The following is a 21,082-nucleotide window of genomic DNA, read 5'->3' as shown; positions in this document are numbered from 1 at the left end:
AAAGTGCATTATCTGCTCTATATTTTAAGGCGTTTATTTATAATTCTGCGATTAATGCAATACTTTTGCCGAAATTATGCAAGTTACAGCGCAAGACCAGGCCCTTTTTAGAAGTCCTTCGGAAGAGTGAGTACAATATTGTATTTTATTATGTTTCAAACCTAGTCGTAAATTTAGATTATTAATATTAGTAGTAGTATTTCTTGTTTTATCGACATTGTATGTTTTGTGTTGTGTTTATTATTATCATTATTATCATTGTTATTATCATCATTATTATTACTCTTTCAGGCAACCAAGTGGTAAACCAAAAGTGGACAGACACAATTTTCGCCACCGAGATCATGCTCCACTTCGAGGAAGGGACATTGAGTAATGCAATTGTGAAAGAAAAAGTGTAACTATTTAAAAAAAAAAACCGTAAAAGGACCTGTAAATAACTATTAAAACAGTCGAAGAATTGTAAATAAAACTTTTAAAATGTTTTGTACTCATTTGTATAACATGTTTTTATTGTATTATTATCATTGTAAAGATAATAGTGTCAATGTATATTATAACTTAATAAATATAAATTAATTAATCTTATATTTAAAATTAGCACACCATTTTTATATATATATATTTTTCTACATGTTATTGTTAATTAACAAGTTATAATCAATAAACTTTGAATTTGCAATTATAATGCTTTGTCTATTTTATTATTAGTCGATAACGATTTAATTATTATGATAAGCCTATTCTGATTATCAATCGATAATGGTGATGATTATGATGATGATGATGATGGTGTATATGATGATAATTAAGAGGATGAAGAGATTTAAAAATATGATGGCATGCTAGTTACTGAACCAAAAAAATAAATACGTTAAAAATAATTTCACTCTATCCTACCTCACCCGCTCCCCTCACAACACTGGCTCCTTCCCCTCCCCTCTGCGCATTTTCCTCGTGTACACAATTAAATTCCTCATTTTATAATGTCAGAGTAAACTAGACTTCAATTTTTACACTAACCTTTGGATTTCATACATATACTTCGGTTTTTAAAAATTAAATAGAAGACTTTGCGGTTTAAACTATTTTAATATTTTAAATATTAGATTTCACTTGTTTTTGGAGCAGATTTTTATGAAATATATGTTATAAATCTATAGATTTAATTTCATATACATACATTTCAATAAATGAATAATTAATGCATGTTTATTAACACTTTTGTAGATAATGCCCGATTTCAAAAGTATTTATCTATATTCATAGTTATACATACTCTGAAAAAAGGCATTATTTCCATTTTGGCCCCCTTAATAATAAAATTAATCAATGAAAGGTATGTGGCAAATTTTGTAATAATATATCTAAGCAAACCATAGTTTAACAAATTTGAAATCATTTGTACTTTTCTTGGAAAAACTCAAACGCGTTTTGCTAATTTACTAAAAACTATGATTTTGTTACTTAATGCCTTTTCTCAGAGCAGGGCAGTATATACATTCCGATATATAATTACATATTCTAACTGGACTATAGACCTAGGCCTATGTATACATCGTGTCTGTATTTAACATATTTCAATCTTTGTCAATATAAATTCGAATGTACAGTATGTCCTGGTCCCCGACCCGTTTATGTTCACTTGGAAAGGCTCATCTTCATAAAAGACTTCTATGAATGTATATCTTGTTTGAAGCAAGAAACCAAATGGTCTTTATCAAGTACCGCTCGTTTATTTTATTCGTGTGGGAAACTTTTAACATAACTTTCACCACTACAGTATATTTCCATATATGGTCATAAAGAATATCTGCCATGGTGTTTTGGAAGAGTTTACATTTTTCTACAGAGGTCAACGACGTTTTGACCTTTAGATACGTCAATTTCTTCACACGTTTTAAATTTGAATGGCTTGAAAATCTACAGGCTACATGTCAATACCAACATCATGCAAATCTATCTAATAAATCATGAGTTATGAACCTAAATGTTAACCCCTACCCCAAACATCGCAATTGATTACACAAGTAATCAACAATGACAGTAATACATTTAATAAATTTATACATTTTTCTTATTAATATTATTATTTTACATTCCATATGCTGATTAATAATAGAAAATACTAATTGGTATCAAATCTACTCACAACTGTAGATTTGTAAACGTTTGTGAGTAAATTGGGAATAATACAACTTTTCTGCTTAGGTCAATGCCCTTTTGACCTCTAGCTACGCCAATTTCTGCCTGTTTCAACTTTTTTTAAATTTGAATGACTGAGTTATAAGTATAAATGTTACCCCACCCCAAAAACTGTCGGATCATATGTCAATACCTACAAGAAAAACACAATTTGTATCAAATACATCCAAAATTAGACATATGACACTGAAGTTTATTGATATTTTATTTAAAAATTTGCATTTTAGAAAAAGGTCGATGACCTTTTGACCTCTAGTGACGTTAATAATTGTCAGATTAATTTTATTTAAACTGCATTTGATTAACAAATATATATGCTACACATTGCTACCAAAATAACATTGATGGAATTTTGAATTCACAGGTTATGGGCATAAATGTTACGCCTCCTCCCCAAAAAAAGTATTGACCATAAAACACTAACGACCATTACAAATGACGAGAGTACATACAATGCATCCCTATATTCTTGTGCAAAAGGATACCAAGAAAGTTTAACTGGGGGGGGGGGTGCACGATGACATCTAGTCCTATGCCTAGTCGCTAGCAGGCCTCTCTATCTTGCCTAGAAAGACTTGGTCTAGCCTCTAGTGAGATATTTTTTTGTACAATATGCCTAGGCCTAATCATAATCAAGAAGCTATGCCTATGTAAGTAAAATAGCAGCATTCTCCACACTTCTGTTTATTATTAGTAAGTTACTATTATCATTATTACTGTATTATTACTGTATTATTATTATTATTATTAATTATTATTATTCATTGAATTTTTGATTTGTAATTGTAAAACATTTAATGATTTAGTGTATGTATTGAAACAATATCAACAATTTTATTTAATTTTTTACCTTTAAAATCTCCTTAGTTGCACAATCATTGATGATTTGTAAAGCACATGTTTGCATAGCACAGGACTCCTTGGACAAGTTTTCGCTTTTATTGAAGGATTCAATTTTTCTGTAAAAATTAACAACAAAGTACAACATTGCATCTTTTAGAAATATCATTCATTGCTGCTTTGAAAATCCTTCCTTTTTTTTAAATTATTATTGAAATTATGCTTATAGTATTATAGGCCGATTTATGTACTACCTTATAGTGTTAGGCCGAAGAAGTGCTGAAATCTAGGCCTAGAGGTAGTAAGTTGCTTCGATTTGGACGACCCAGCGTTCTACGACGGGCAGTGGAGCGTGAAACCGTACTGCGCATGCGAATAAATGGGGAAGTCGTTCGTTGTGTGGATTTGACAATGGGCTTCAAGCGATTTGGCGTTTTGTTGACTACGGCAACGCGAGTTTTATAAATACACGCTCGTTGGGTGCGCCTGCATAATTGATCACGCGATACGAGGGAGCGCGTCGTCCTGTAAATCGAAACATCTTTGATGTTCAGACGGGAAGTGCATAGTACGACGTTCATGGCTGACTGAATTCCCCGTCGCAGCTCCCCGCGTTGCCCATTTCGAAAGCTCGCTATTAGGTGGATTACCGCGCAGTGGGTCGGCACGTGGATAGCGAGATTTTTCGATCGCCAGCAATGTTTAAATACAATTCTAAATCCTCCTCCTTTTTGGAATTTAAAGCCCCATTCCCGGCAAAATTTCACTAAAAACTGACTTTTTTTTAGAAAATATGCATTTGCATTATTCCAATTTTTATAAATCATGGAAAAATATTGGCATGAATTTTAGTTTTACGCAAAAGAATAAAAAAATGAGAAATACAGACTATTTCTCATAAAATATTACCATTTTCTCGACGAATTTTACCATTTTCTCGACGAGTTAATTCATCGTTACTAGGCAAATTCAGAGGTTGTAGATCGCATCCACTGGAATACTCTCGCTTTTATTTATACTTTATACAGTCAATAAAGTGCGCCCTCTCTAATGAGATTACTTTTGTACTTCGCATCTCGCACAATGCGGTCGTTCGGTTAGGCTGAGATTTGTTTGTTTAAGTGTCAAAATCTTAGTCAGAATCAGTTTTTAAACAAATTTGAAATAATTCCTGTGACATATTATATTCACAAGTGTCAATACTAGCAACGGAAAATATCATGTCGGCCGTTTTTATGTGTGATAACAGAACCTAAATCGAGGTAAGGCTAGGCCTAGCCTAGCAGCACTGGATAGGCTAATGTTTTCGGCGCCTACGATATTTCTTCTCGCAAATTCAACATGAAAAATTCATCCGCATTTATTTTTTGTGTGGAACACAAAAAAAAAAATCAAATTTCAGTCTTATTTTACATTTTTTTTTATTCTTAGGAATGTCTAAATCCATTTAAACTAGCAATTCCGTATTATATTTATAAATCTTTATAACATTATGCAAAAATTAGATTTTTCCTAAAAACTGAAATTTTGCCGGGAATGGGGCTTTAAGGAAATTGATGCATTATTAATTGTTCCTTTGTTGGATCGATTGCAGCAACCCCAAACCGAACATAACTGTATTTCATATTATATAGCATTAATCATCTATCATTAACTGCTAAAATGGCTCGCCAATGTTTTGCTTAGGTAACAAATGGCCGGTGTAAGTAATGTGATTGCGATCCACCAAATCACGCGCGTATAGCAGAATCCCGTGAAACCGAGTTGGCCAAACTCTCTCTATAACGGCTCTGGGCCACTGCCACAAACTAACGCGATAGGATATATTAAAATCCCATAATTAAATTGTCCTCATGAACAGAATAATAAAAGAAAGTTTATGCAGCATCAGTGTTATAAAGTGTTATAAAGGTAATACGCGCGCACGCTGTTTGGTAACAACAAGGCGCCATGCGCCAAGTTGGACAAACTTTATCTACGGCTCTGGGCCACTGCAGAGCCATATATATATGAAGAGTTGCGACATTCCGCTCCTTGGTTGCGAAAGTCACGTGGTATACACCGTCCATTCTGTGTCATAATCTTCCCAATGAACACATGCAAAGTATATGTGTTACGTACATTGCATATTAATTTCACACACTTAATTGGGTTTACAATTATATTTTATAATTAACATCAATTAGTATGGAGAGCGTATTAGAATTCATATATAATCGAATATTTGCGCGCGTGCGTGCTCGCGTAAATTATTGGACAGAATTAGAATTTTTTTCAATTATCGTTAATTCGTCACATTTCTTCCTTAATTATATAAATGTAATGCATTTATCATTTGCATTAATAAACTGTTTACGTTCATCATTAAAATTTTATTTTTATTTTCTCATTCGCCTAGATGCGTTCGGAAAAATATTTAAGCTAAATAAGAAAACAAAATTTTTTTTTTCGCCCTTTTCTAAAAATCTTTAAAAGTTGTTCGCTTAACAATATTAACAATTGTTTTTCTTAATTTTCTTTGTGTTTTACAGCCTGTATAAATACGAATGCCAATGAAAAGAAAAGTGATGTTTTATAATATTAAAAATGATTTGCTGTTTCTATTGCATACTATTATATAATTATTATAACTTCATCTGGAAACGACGCTTTTAAATCAGCGGACACGCTCTACCAGTGTGTTCATAAAAGTAGCATACTGTACAGGCTAGACTTTTAATAAAATAAAATGTACGTTACATAATTACACAAGTTGAATATATCAAACATCCTGTATATCATTTAACACTTACAATTTATAACATTTACAGCAAAGCACAGTTTATATATTGCGGCCACCTGACCTATACTATTTTAATATTTATAAATAATAATAATAATCAAATTAATAACATAAGATTTGTATAGGGCTCGCTCATATTCAAATTTAAAGAGCAACAATCTATATACCCTATATACGGATTTTAGGTACATTTTGATATACATAATATTTAAATAATTTTTTTAATTATTTGCAAATATAACAGGAGCTACTTAAGGATTGCCTAATTGAAGAATGCTTGCCATCGAGAGGCTTTCTCGGTATATCGGTGAGGATTAAAGAACTTGCTTAAAAATAGTAAATTATTGTTGTTCATACAAAGTTTTTGTATGAATTTTTATTGTGTAAATGTCTGGTCTGACTATAAGAGTAAGTCGATATATTCGTTAAGAGTTTGCTTGTTAAGCCCAGGGCAAGCAGTGCTGGTGCAATGTTTGCTACGTTAGGCTACTTTCATTTTACGAATTTGTAAGAAAATCAGTTTATTCTTTTATGAAAAGGATATATGCTTCTGAAAACAGCCTGGTTAAAGGTGTTGTCAAGTCAGTATTATATTACTCGACTATGTTTTCCAAATGGAATAAACTTTTGTATTGAGCAGGTTTTATAACTGCCTACAGTCTGTAATATTATTTATCTTTTCCATTTTTATATTTGTTATGGAGGAAATTCCGAAATAAAAGTTGATTGATTGATTGATTGATTGATTGATTACAGTACGGTATTTATAATATGAAATTGGATATAAAGTAGTGAAATCATAAAAAAAAATCTATAAATAGTTACATGAAATTCGACTGCTAAAAAGATTAAATGAAATTAAACTATACAGGAGGCCGCTAATTGTATTATACAATATTATACACAGGAACGCACATCACCTTTAGACACAGAACGCGCATCACGTTGGAAACAAAATGGCTTCTAAATTCTCAATGTCGCAACTCTTTCTATATATGGCTCTGGGCCATTGCTGAGCCGTAGATAGCTGGCCAACTTACCAAACAGCCCAGGCGCATGTGCGCGTATAGCTTTAATGTTTTGTATTGGTGACAATATGGCCGGTGTAAGTCATGTGATTGCGATCCCCCAATCACACGCGCGTATATCGAATCCCGTGAAACAGAGTTGGCCAAACTCTCTCTAACTGCTCTGGGCCACCACTTTTATGTTGACTGTAACCGTAACGGTAAGAACGAACAAACGCATATAATAGCACCTCTGGCCCGGGGACACACACATACACTTCTTGCCTTCTTTGGTTATTTCATTCATCAAGCAGATCTTGACCTACACTCCTGTTTTAAAATGGCTACAAATAATACTTCGCTGTTGATCACAACTGAATCGAGAAGTGTTCATACTGTAATGGTGAGAGTAAGTATCGTTGAATGTAATTTTTTACCGAGTTGGTTAAGATATGGTAATATAAATGAAAATACAAATCCAAATGACCTAAATTTGGTGCTATTAAGAAGAGTCTTATCATCAAGATTCTTCTAACCAATTTAAGATCTCTCTTCTCAGTCAGGGATGGATTCAGAATTTTTGGGTTGGGGGCACAACAGTTTCCGGATAGGTAAGTGAGAAGCACATAACTTTGATTTGCAATGAAATTTTTAAAATTTAGTTGTAAAACGGGGGAGCACGTGAACCGTGCCCTTACTGGATCCGCCCTTGCTGACATTGACTAGCACATCACACGAACGGTCGACCGACCCTCAACGCTCATTATGCATGCAGCTTAAATCTTCATCTCATATGAGGTTGCAAACACGTAGAACTTCGATTGTGATTCAAAAAAATGTGGAAACTTCTGGCAGGTAACATATTCCTGCAAAACAGTTCTGGGCACATTAGTTGGGGTCTGGGTGGGGTCGCCTAGCGCCCCAATGGGATCGAGGGCAGATCCCTGGTGTCCCAGAAACTACGAGCTTTTAACGGATTAAAGGACTATTTTAATCGATGATTATGGCATTTAATCTGATTATGGCATCTCCAGACCAGGGGTGGATCCAGAGAATTTCTGACGGGGTGAACAAAGTTCACGCCGCCACGAGGACAATATGATGTTTCTCATTTTTTAAATTTTTTTTTGCTTGACTGATGGTGGGCAGGTGGTGGGCAGAGCCCTCAAGCCCCTCCCCCACCCCACTGGATCCGCCACTGTAGACTGCCGGAAATGGCACTCTTAATTCAGTATTTATTTGACAATCGAATCTCTATCAGGTCTATTCCTATTTTTTAACTTGTATGTATATTGACTATGTCCAAGTTCCAAGCTTTTGACAATAACGTAAAAGAATTTACTATTTGATACATTGTAACATAAACTCCAGTAGTAGAAGTCATGAAAAAGAATTAGAAGTCGAACTTCATCGATAAACGGTCAGTTTACAATTTCACTAGGAAAAACACATGAATGATACTGGATGAATGTATACGTTTAATGATTTTTATTTATTTTATTATTTTTTTTACCAAGTTATCCCGGGCCCGAGGCACTTACTCCGGTTGCCTCGGCCTCTTGGCGCCACTGTCGGCCTATTTATGATATAGCAGAAATAGATGGCCGAGAATGGCACTCTCAAATCTGCCTATGTGAGCGTTTTAGTCGGATTGTGAGAGAAAGTGTCTGGAGGTTAGAAAAATGTTGTCATGTTAATGTGTACGTTAATATACTAGGAGACATTACGAAATATCACATCTCAAACGGTGTCAAAATCTAATTCACTTAATCACATACGTTTAACAATGGGCCCAACATATTCGCCACATGAAAACACAAGCACAATCTCATTTATAATCATATGTGCATTACAACTTCCAATTCCATACAAAATTACATGCAATACTACTATCATAAACAAACAAACGCATTTAGTGTCAACTCTATAACACAACCTTGATTTAAACATTACATCACATTGGAAACCATAAGTACAATACAATCATCTTTTCCATAGTCATATTTATCAGCATGAATGTCACATCCCTTGCAGCTAACCATGAGAACCAACGTAGGCAATAACTCCCACTCCTATAGATTCTAAGCTGCGTAAGCATCGGAGAGAGCGAGTCGACGTAGAACCAATTGTATCAACCAGTTTTATAGTCAAATTCCAATCCCCACCTCGAGGGCTACGAGATCTATAAGCAAACAAAACCAACCCACGAATAAAACCAAAAACATCAAATTACGTTTCCAAAGAAGCATAGGCCTATATAGATACAATAGGAATAACTTACACAATCTTATGTGGCATTTCCATCATAAGCTAACGCTGGGTACATATTCCCCTCTAGCAGAGGCAACGTCTTAGGCCCAGCATAGCATAGCATTACTAAGGTGTGACAAACAACACAGCGAAAACCCTTTATAGTGCAGACGCACAGTATTTGACTGAACAACTGAATGTAAATTAGCTGAACGCACTCCAATAATGAACAATAACACTGTAACAACTACTGAGCAATAATAATAATAATAATAATAATAATAATAATAAAAACAGTAATAATATTAGGATAATGCATTACATTAATAATAATAACAATAGTAACAATAAAACCCAATAGCGGCCTGCAATCCATCATGTATTCATGATGCTCATCATTATTCACTAGGCCTATCCGGCCCTTTTTACAATTTCACAATGCACAAATAGTTAAGCATAATTCGCTCACTCTATCATGAAATTAAGAAGTTATGAATATCATCTATTTACAATTACATTTTTTTTACATAAAATCTGCCAATAAAGTACCGACGTTTAATCTGTACTAATTCCTTATGGAGTACTCCGTCATGAATTATAAACATCACATTATGTGTATTCATATTCATATCAAAGAGCTCAATCACCAAGCGCATAGAGGCTTTTTCGCATGATGCGCCCTACAAATCCAACTATTATTATTTATTATTATATATTTACATTTAAAAAAAATAAAATTACGTCTCTTGGGTTCATATGCTTCCAACATAATTCCTTGTGTCACCTCATAACGTACAATCCATAATGAATTATGAAAAACGTCACATCATTTTTCTAGTATATACATTTTTTGTCTTGTGTGAGCATCCCAGCATCATTTCATGTAGGCCTATTTAGTAGGTAAATCAATAATATAATATAAAAAAAGCGTTTTGGAATCAGAGTCTTATGAAACCAGCATTACCCCAACAATCAAACAATTGAAAAACAATAAATCAGTTATGATTACATAACATTATTAACAGCTTTACCACAATATTTAACTGTAATAATTTCAATCGTATTTGGTTATGTATTATATTTCAATTAAAGTTAAATTAAAACTCAGACCATTAAACAGCAGATATAACCCATAACTTATCATTACACCACATGCTTGAATGTCTTCCAGTCTCGGCTCAAATCCCGTCTATTCACTTTTCACTTTTGGTTTTTATACACCTTGTTTGTTGCACTTTTGTTGTAGTTATAGAGACTAATTACAATAGTATTACACGCATTATAATTGCATAGCCCATCACTATTGCCATTAAATCTGAGTTATTTAGCATAGGAATATAAACCATGGGAATAATATGTATCTCGAGTATTGCGAGTAGTAAAGCATTTGAACTTTGAAATTAAAACATAAAAGAGACGGTACCTCGGATTTTTTTTCTCAGAAAAGTGCCCTATCATTCCATATAGGCCTATCAGTAACTTATAATATACATTTCTAAGAATTCTAATCTGGATACTGACTTGTTGATTAGCGCTAATATATGTGCGAGGTAGTGATTGTTATCGTTATACGGAGAGTCACATCGATATAGATTACAATAGATAATCTCTACAAAGAAATTACTCATTTCAATTTTGTTCTGTACTAATACCTAACAATCTCACTAATAGTTCTAATAGTTTTAACCTTTCTGTTCGCTCACACCTTGATAATATTAATTATTATTATTTTAACACCTTTTTCCCCACATACTATACTACTATACTACTATTACTATAATGGTAATTTTGATAAGCCATCTATTTTTTCTTGAAAACAATACACACGACTTTTTCAAACTATGTAAAAAACTGTTACACTCTGAATGTTGCGTGTAAAATGTTTAAACTCTTTGTCACACAAGGCTGTTATTATCTGAATCACTTACGATTTTTTTCCCGCAAATATTTGGGAACATACTAAGTATTCGGCACGATACTAGGCAAAACATTACTCCTAAGCACAAGCTTCTTATGATGAATTTTCTGAAAAAATTATCAGTACCTGAGAATCAAAATTCTTTGAAATCCATCAAATACTGCTCGTAAACTAAAACTTCTAATCTTCCAGGGAATTTCGCCCAGTGGACCCCACCGGGACAAGATTTTCCCGTGGTCCCACTTGTGACCCTTGACAGCTTCACACCAAAATGGCCCGGAATGAAACTTGCAGTGGGACCCGTATTTATAATGTCAAATTATACTATACCTTGTAAACCGCAGCTCCGTGGCAAATAGGCCGTTGTACACCTCATATACAGTAGAACGGGCAATTCAGGTCATTCCAAACTACTTTTGAAAAAAAGACGTCATCAATTTCCATTTTGTTTTTGTTTACCTTTCTTTGGGTGGTGGAGTGGGATTTGGCTTAGTATCTTTTAGGTTTATTCTGCACTTGCTCGGTAACCTACCTTACGTATTTTTTTAAATACTGTTATTGCTTGTTTCGTAACCTTAAATTTGACCAACCAATCCACAAAAAAACATATTGTAATATCTCAGAGGATGCATACAATGAAATGAATTTGTTTGGGTGAAACATGTATTGAATCACTCACTGCTCACCGCGTGTTATGAACTCAGAAAATGCCTAGTGCAAGCATAATCAATCAATTAAGTCAATGTTATTTTTGCTTTTAATTGAGATTATATATAGTCGTATTTTATTTTTCAATTTTAAGAGACAAACTCTTCGTGACATCACCGAACTTGAGATACTGTTTATGGCCTTGGCAGGAACAGAGATACTGTTAGCTATTGTACTTACCATACCAGTGTGTGTAAAAGTAGAGAAATCGTCAGCAGGGCCTAACGTATGCTATCGTTCTCATCATCGGTTCCAGTGAGTATAAACTCCAACTTAATTTCAGAATACTGTACAGTATATCACTTGACTTAGTAATCTCTTACAACTTGCAACGTATACACTAGATGGATATTGTTGCTAGGTCACACAAAACGACAATAGGTAGTTTTCGCCGCACAACGTTAACCTTAACTTTAACGTTAATACCCAACATGCTCCTTTTGTAAACAAATCGAAATACTCATGCGCAAAACCCGTAACTAACGTACGTCGAGCACGTAAAATACTAAAATTAACGTACTCCCCAACGCACGATGAATAAATTATGACGTCATGCGTCAACGTTAAGGTTAATGTCGTGCGGCGAAAACTACCTAATGTAAACGTATATAATAAACACGTAAGTTTTTGGGAAAACGGGTGTGCTTTTAAGACACACGTGAGTTTCTGATTAATCAGTTAGTAATCATGATTGACACTCCGAAAAAATTCCTTTTGATAGGAGGCTAACACGTACTTGCAGTTTAAGGAAAGTATTAATACTCTAGTATTGAAAATGTTTGAAAAACGTGCTGTTGATTCGTAAACTAAATTGAATATATTTCTCAACAGTGTTTTGTTTGTATTACTTCATCTATGTCTTCTTTCAAAGTGCCTGTGAAATGCTTGCTTTTATTGTATCAGCGACTCTCTTGTGTACTCACTGTATTGTTAGTACGGGTTAATTGACCTTAGGAGAGTGACGTCCCTATTCCATGAGACATAGTTACCTTTGTATTAAACTTGTTTTTTCATTGTGTTTGTGCAATTGAAATTGATTTGTTTTATTATTTATAATCACGATTATTCATCTAAAACCTCTAATTGAAGCCCAGTGGGCTTAATCTTCAGATGAAGCCCATCTCAAGTCGAAGCCCCCTCTTTAGTTTGCAAAATTAGCCTCGAAAAAAAGCATAGGCTTCTTTTCGAGATAGTACAGTACATAGTACATGAATTTCAGAAAACAAAATATATTAAATACAAGCTTGGCTTATAAAGTAGATTAGGGGATTTAATGCAGTTAAATACACTCCATTATACAGATTGATGTTACAGTGGCCTTATTTATTGTTTCATAGTACAAATTCAAAAAATTTACATCATTCATTTTGAAAAGAAACCCCCATCTTTAATTCGCAAAAGTAGCCTCGAAAAGAAGCCCATCTCGAAATGAAGCTTATTTTTAAAAATATATCCATCAAAAGTTTGCAAAAAAATAAAAGAAGAAATGCCTAGGGCTTCAATTCGAGGTTTTACGATTTTGTTTTAATTTGCTGGTTTCAGGTACGTTTATGCCTCATAGGTATTCTTTGCCCATTTTACTGGGTACTTGGCTGTTGTATAGCGAAGAACTATTTCCACACATCCATAACATATCTTTTTGTATATTTAAATGTAAAGTGATGTATAGACTAAATCTAGGGAAGAAATGTCCTTGGACAATGTTTACATCTGAGTCTAGTCACTTGTGAGTTTTTAACAAAGAAAAAGCCATGTTGGAAAAAATTATATGTTACAATTGTGCCTAAAGAAGCCTGATAAAGTAAATTGGATGAATATCGTACTTGCAAGCTGTGATAAGAAGACAAATGAGTTAGTTTCAATTTTAACTTTTTGTATATTTAAATGTAAATTGATGTATAGACTAAATCTAGGGAAGAAATGTCCTTGGACAATGTTTACATCTGAGTGTGACGGCCAGCTAAAATCCGAGATCACCCAGATTGCAGCATTCTACGAACACAGGTTACAGATGGGTAGTAAAGTAATATATCACTAGGAAGCATTTGTCGCAAAGTTCATGAGTATATATAAACGCTTCTTGGAGGATGGTCTCGAAGCCATGATTATGTAAAAGCTTTGTGTAGACTTATAAAACTTTATTTGACAAAAAACATGTGGCATGCCTATATATGGTCATGATGACATCATATCATGACTGTATATGGGCATACAACCATTTTTTTGTGGAAGAAAATTTGATACTCTGTACAGAGTTTAAAATATGAAACTTATGCCTCTTGAGTTGAAATAACAAATAGAATTATGTTGTATATTAGGCTAATGCGTTCTTACAATATATTATACAGTATTATGGAATTTTACCGGAAATCCATTTTTTTTATTGGCATTCTGTCCAACTTATTAGAGAGGTTTTACACGCAAGCAAATACGTGTATGCATACGTTTAGCTATCCGTAACGGTTTGTAGCCATTCTGTGTGTTTATGCAATCACAGCGCAATTCAAGCGTAGCCTAGGCCTATACAGTACTCTTTTTTTGTTCTCTCATCATGCTTTTCAAAGTTTTATTAGTATGTAAGGTTTTTGGAAATTGAAAATTGTAGCCGAAACATATTTGTTTATGACCCAAAAGTGCCTGGCTACAAGGTATGCCTAGGCCTACACAAAATCCGGACACCACCAAGGTCAAAACACCGACGTTTTGATACCCCAAAATGAGACGCATCCTATCGTAATTTGCTGTTGTAAAATTTCACAAAAATGGCATGTACGTAGTTAAAGATACATTTACTTTTTACACGTATGTAAAATGTGAAAAAAATAAACGAAGATCCTACTAGAAATCCAAAATCTCCCTACACGTTTTTCACTTAAGTGTAGTGAGCGAGTTATACGTGTCGTCCACACTTTTAACAGATAGCAGCCGGCCTATGACGTCAAAATGATGACGTATTCGTCCAACTTAACTGTACGCGTTCGCATGCGAAACCTCCTTTATATAAATACTTGAATAAACGCTGCACTCAAATAAGCTCGCGGTGCTTAATCTAGAGTATAAGTTATTCTGTGTATTAAGAAACACTTTGAGAAACAGGGTTTTAAATACAATGTTAAAATTAATAAATAACACAATGAAGACACAAGCATTCCTTTATTAACATTTGTTTATGTCGAGTAAGAGCTCCCCTATTGAACAGAGATTGCAGATACGACCTACCGCCGATCTACGACAGCCTCTTGTCACATGATTATACTAACATCACGTGAAAATGAGCGACCAGCCACGGTACCGAAAGCTAATGAAATACAATAATGCCATTGATTATGAAAGGAAACTATTACATTTAACATGACAAGCCATTAAGAAAATAATTACAAGGAATAAAAACAATATCAATAAACTAGGCAAGAAAGAAAGAAAACACACAAAAAAATCAGAATATATTACTAGAGGCAGTATTAGTATCCTGGCCTTAACGGCCGCCTATACAAAAAGAAAAAAAAAAACAACAGAATCTATTAATCAGTCGAGTATTCCTAGAGCTCCTTATATGAGCTAAAAAGCAATATTAATGATAATATTTTCTAGTGAAATTTGTAAAGGTAATTCACAACTGGTTATATTAAATGTTGCTGTATACAGTATGTTAAATAACAAGCAATTAACCACAACCCCAAACCAAAATACGTATTTATATAATATTTTGTCTTATCAAGCATATGCAGTACAATTGTTATTGTCATTCTATAATACTACTTAATGATTTGTCAGAACATCATATATCATGCTCTTCGGTCATCAACGGTGACTTTGATAAGAGGTGAACAGTTGATTATGGAAGAGAACATGCGCAGTATCCAACAACTGTGGAGAAAACAAATGTAAATATGTTGGTACAGTATAAGAACTGTCTCTTATACACATCTAGATGTGTATAAGAGACAGGGCCTATGACGTTCACCGGGATAGCGAGAGATTGCGGGTTCGAATCCCACCAGAGACCTCTTATGCAACCATAAAGATGTGTATAAGAGACAGAATATACTCTGTGTTTACTGGAACAGTCTTCCGCCCCATAACATTCCATAATCAAGTAGGCGCATAGCTCTTGTTCCAATATTTGCATCCACACCTGGGCCGTATCTATATACTGTCTTGGTTTGGCATTGACGGTTCATTAGCGGTGCTGCAGTTGAACGTCGGGCTAGCCTAAGCCCTGCTCAAGCTGGTCATAACGTTTGGTCTTCATCTTTACCCTACCTGCGCTGATGAGGCCTAGAAGGCCGAAACGGATCCGTCTGCAGATATTGGGATTTTTTCCAGTGGATATTTAGTTTGTTTTGTCATTCTTGATCGGTTTTTCTCTACTGTTCCGTTTAAACTTGATATTATCATTATTTGCATTTATGTGGCTGCTCGTTGTTTTTATGGGTTTATCCCATTTGCCATTAAATTTATATATTTTTATTGAATCTCTCTTTTTGAGATCCAGCGGGCCGCCATTGATACACAGTAGAGATTGTATCTTTAGATCTCCGATTAGTCCATGAGACCACCGACTAGTGCTGTCTGGTAGAGTCTCGTAGAGGACGCGTTAAGAATGACAAAATATACTCTGTGTTTACTGGAACAGTCTTCCGCCCCCATAACATTCCATAATCAAGTAGGCGCATAGCTCTTGTTCCAATATTTGCATCCACACCTGGGCCGTATCTATATACTGTCTTGGTTTGGCATTGACGGTTCATTAGCGATGCTGCAGTTGAACGTCGGGCTAGCCTAGGCCCTGCTCAAGCTGGTCATAACGTTTGGTCTTCATCTTTACCCTAGCTGCACTGATAAGGCCTAGAAGGCCGAAACGGATCCGTCTGCAGATATTGGGATTTTTTCCAGTGGATATTTAGTTTGTTTTGTCATTCTTGATCGGATTTTCTCTACTGTTCCGTTTAAACTTGATATTATCATTATTTGCATTTATGTTGCTGCTCGTTGTTTTTATTGGTTTATCCAATTTTCCATTAAATTTATATATTTTTATTGAATCTCTCTTTTTGAGATCCAGCGGGCCGCCATTGATGCACAGTAGAGATAGTATCTTTAGATCTCCGATTAGTCCATGAGACCACCGACTAGTGCTGTCTGGTAGAGTCTCGTAGAGGACGCGTTAAGAATGACAAAATATACCCATAACATATCCCATTTGCCATTAAATATATATATATAAATATAATATATATATATTTATATGTTATAATAGATTATGTAGATGTTGAAAGAACTAAATATTTTGAAGTCTTGATTGACGAACGATAACCCGATGGTACGTTGTTCGTTCATGAAAACCAGTACAATGCATATGCCTACACTGCTGTCAATGGACGCACATTTAAAGTCGTATTTGGGTATAAGGCATATGTTTATTTTTATAATTTATGTTAATAATTGTTTCATTAATACTGTAAACTTATGCTGCTCTTTTCATATAAAGTATTTTTCGGAGTATGACGTAAAGTCGTGGATTCGACATATCGTATGTATGAAATGTGATAGGCTCGGTACCTTGACCTCTGACGATTAGTGCCAAAAATTTACTACAAACATGTAAACTATAATAATGAGCGATTTATCATTGATATATAATTTTTGGAATAATTGTGAGCCTCTCCGAGTTCCTTTTCTATTCTACATCCTGTATTCTACTAAATTTATGCGTCATCCTTTTTCAAAATTAACAGATTAATTACATATACATCATTTAATTATGATGAGCTTATTTATAAATTTTTGTTTTAAGGCTCTATGTATACATTGTATCTACCTTTAACATTTTTCTATCTTTGTCAATCAAAAGTCGAAGGTATTTCCTGGTCTCGACCCTTTAACGTCACTATTGGATAGGCTTATCTTCATAAGATTTCTACGAATGGGAACCTTGTTCGAAGCAAGAAATCAAGTTGTCTCATATACTTTATTCGAGTGGGACTTTTTAACTCAATGCTAACTTTGGAACGGATACTGTGTTTCTACCAGAGCATGATCCAGTCACTACTTGTTGTAGTATATTGTGGTTTATGGGATTCAACAAAAGATACAAATATAGAGGAATTATGCAAAATAATGAAATCAGCTACGAAACGTATAGGTAATTATAATGTTAAAAATATGAAAGGTTTATGTGAAGAGGCTATGTTGAATAAACTCAAAGCAATTTCAGAGTATGCACATCCTTTAAATCAGTGGTTACCAAACTTTTTAGCATTCGTGGACCCCTCTGAACATGTCAAAATTCTTCACGGACTCCCATGTCTAAGTACTACTCATTGCCGATATTCCAAATATAATCTTCAATGGAAATTGTCTTCTTTTGAATATTAATAATAATAATAATAATATTATTATTATTATTATATAGCGCACAATACAAGAAAGTTGCCCCTATGCGCTTTACATAAAAAAAAAAGAAACATAACCATGAAATATCCTATACTACAAAGAAAACGATTAACGAAAAACGGCATAAATGGCAGAAGAATCATTTCGACACTGCTCCGTTCTCCAGCACTCTGAAGCCCGTAACGTTAGGGGCTCGCTGGAACAGTATTCACAGGAGCTCTAGTGAAAAGCTTTATCTAGCATTATCAGACCTATGCCCTGAGCGAGTGGAATTATTCTACCGTGTTTAAAGACAAAAGATTTGCTACCCAAGGCTTTACTTTTCACGATCTGTAATTTAGGAGAAAGTGATGGAGATATTAGTGGAATTTTATGTTTTAAAACATCCTATAAAGATAGGCCGATTTATAGGGAAAAACCGTGTTGTTCAATAGACCGAATTAGTGACGAAAGATGACGTCATCACAATTTGGCCGAGTGTGTATAAAATTGTAAACAAAGCCTAAAAGTCCTATTCCATAACATTGCGAGTTTTTGTATGGTCCAGGAAAACAAGCAAAAAAACCAAAGTACGCGGGAAATATACTTTTTAAAACATGGGTAGGTTAAAAAAGGTTCATAGAACTATCAGAAGACGTTTGATTTGATTTTCATGTAAAATTAAGTTAAATATACGTAGAGTTTTTACAGGCTAGGCCTCGGCCCCTGACACTTGTTGCACGACAACGCGACATGGCTAGATGTGATGATTGAGTGAGGCCTGACTGTAAACGTTAAGCTCCGTGCTTCATCGACCGACCATGATTCACTGTGAGTGAATACACGGCTGCCGTCGTCGTGCTGTAACACAGGCAGACACGACCAATGTACGTTTTATTCCCAAAATAGTACGATTTATTCTCGTTATATTTCACAATCATAGAGAAAAGACCGAAAGGTCCACTGATTAATCTCAGATAAGAAAGTATAATACATACTCCAAGTATTGAAATACACGCCATCGTGTTGGGATTCAATATTTCGACATTAATTATGTCATCATTCCTGATGATGACATAATTAATGTCGAAATATTGAATCCCAACACGATGGCGTGTATTTCAATACTTGGAGTATGTATTATACTTTCTTATCATAGAGAAAAGATTACGTTACATTCATAAACATGTAACATGGTTTCTGTAAATTTAAATCGCGCTCAACTTTACACAAAAAACGTGTACGAGACGTTTTAGTAAAGGCTATTTTCTTAAATTACTGTGTAAATCGCCTATCTTCGTGCGTTTGTTTTGGTTCCAGGCCCGTAGCCAGGGGGGGGGGGGTTATGGTTCGGGCGAACCCCCCTTTTCTAGCGAACCCCCCTGTTTTCTAGCGAACCCCCTCAAATTTTTGAATGAGTCCCACTCAGACGGAATGTCTGTTTTTAACTTACCTAGCATTAAATCAAAATTTAGCACCTAATTCATTATTTGGTGACCCGTTTTTAAATTCTATTCTAAATATAGACTTATGTATGTGTGTGTATGTGTATATGGGTGTATGGGTATATGTATGTGTATGTGTATATGTAGGTATATGTACATGAGTATGTATGTGAGTGTTTTTGTATATGTGTATTTATATAGATATATGCAGATAATAATAGGTGCATTATAAAGAAACATTATTGGTCAGCATGATTATCCGAACTTGTACTACTGTATGTGTGTAGGTAAATGTATTAAACTTAAAATGTATATGAGAAAGTTATATGGTGTTATTTCGAAAAAAATAAATAAATAAATTTAAGAAAAAAAATTAAATATTAAATGTTTATGTGTGTATGATAATAAGGTGCGTATGTATACACATATATGTACTATATGTATATGAGTGGATCTGCACATTGTATGTGTTCTAAATCGTATACACAATTCTGAATGGATGCACTTTTTTAAAAATTGTTTTTGAGATAACGATTTAATTTAGAATGTTAACGTAAATGATAATGCAGGTAAAACCGAAGTTGAACAATTTAGTCAGCCATGGTGGACTGACCCCCATATCCTGTGCAATTTAATTTTAATTTCCTTGATTCTTGATATTTTTTATGTCGTTGATGACAAAAAAAAAATGTAAAAAATAACAAAAAGAGAAAGAAATAAAGGTGGGTGAAATTCCCACAAAAGAGAAAAAAACAATTCTAGCCTGCGATACAAGCTTCATTCATAGAATATCTCAGCTTCAGAAGTGCGGGGATTTAAATTGAACGCAACTCTGGCAAACCATGAATTTACGATGGCTTACATATAAGGATGGCAAACATCGATAAAAACCCGGCTCCCGTCTCAACTTTGACTGGCCTTTGCCTGAATGTTTGTAAGAATGTACCAACCGGTAACGAAACTGGTCGCCGTCTACCTAGAGAAATGGCGCCACTAAACGAAGCTAAAGTTTTGCGACTTAATCCACCAAATGCAGCTAAAGTTTTGCTACTTAATCACCTGATTCTGGACTGTGTGGTTAGTAAATTCCATAGCCATACTGTCCACAGCGCACACTAACCTATTTGCTGATCGAGCATTTTTGGGAAATTGACTCCTTTTTTCCATCCCAAACAAAATATTATTAATAAGTCAACATGGTCCATCTCAGTAATCATAGCCAGTCACAAAATTAGGAAGGTTGTTTTCAATAGCAGACACACACACAACAGAACGGACTGCGTCAAAACGCGTGTTTGTTAATTTTTAGTGATAAAGAATTACGAAACGTCGTAGAATAACTGACTTTTTTTCGTCCACTGTGGCAAAGAAGAAAACGACAGATAGTCCTTTAAGGTGGGTTATTTTTACAAAAACGATATGCAATAATGAAAAAAAAAAAAATTATTATTGTTCATTTTCAATTTTTTCCTATTCTTCTTTCTTCCTATGCTTCTTCCATATTTTCGTTTAAATTTAATTTGTTATACTAAATACATATTTACGCATAATA

The 21,082-nt window shown here is 34.3% G+C and overlaps 1 long non-coding RNA gene across 3 annotated transcripts in view; it reads right to left on the bottom strand.

Moving 5' to 3' along the window:
• The window catches only part of LOC117109418, an 18,089-nt gene extending 5,976 nt beyond the window's left edge, over positions 1–12,113 (bottom strand). The window contains exons 1-3 of one of the 3 annotated variants that reach the window (XR_004445522.1): positions 11,891–12,113; positions 11,333–11,412; positions 3,056–3,164 (exon numbers count right to left, since the gene is read on the bottom strand). This is a non-coding gene — a long non-coding RNA (uncharacterized LOC117109418). Of the gene's footprint in view, positions 1–3,055; positions 3,165–9,115; positions 9,439–11,332; positions 11,413–11,890 lie in introns of those variants that run through there. The other 2 variants (XR_004445521.1, XR_004445523.1) reach the window with 2 other exon arrangements.
• Positions 12,114–21,082: the final 8,969 nt, after the last annotated feature.

Source organism: Anneissia japonica, unplaced genomic scaffold (genome assembly GCF_011630105.1).
Source record: "Anneissia japonica isolate Jap-2015-1 unplaced genomic scaffold, ASM1163010v1 scaffold26_len2425191_cov177, whole genome shotgun sequence".
Taxonomy (NCBI): Eukaryota; Metazoa; Echinodermata; class Crinoidea; order Comatulida; family Comatulidae; genus Anneissia; species Anneissia japonica.
This window is presented reverse-complemented; position numbering and strand designations above follow the sequence as displayed.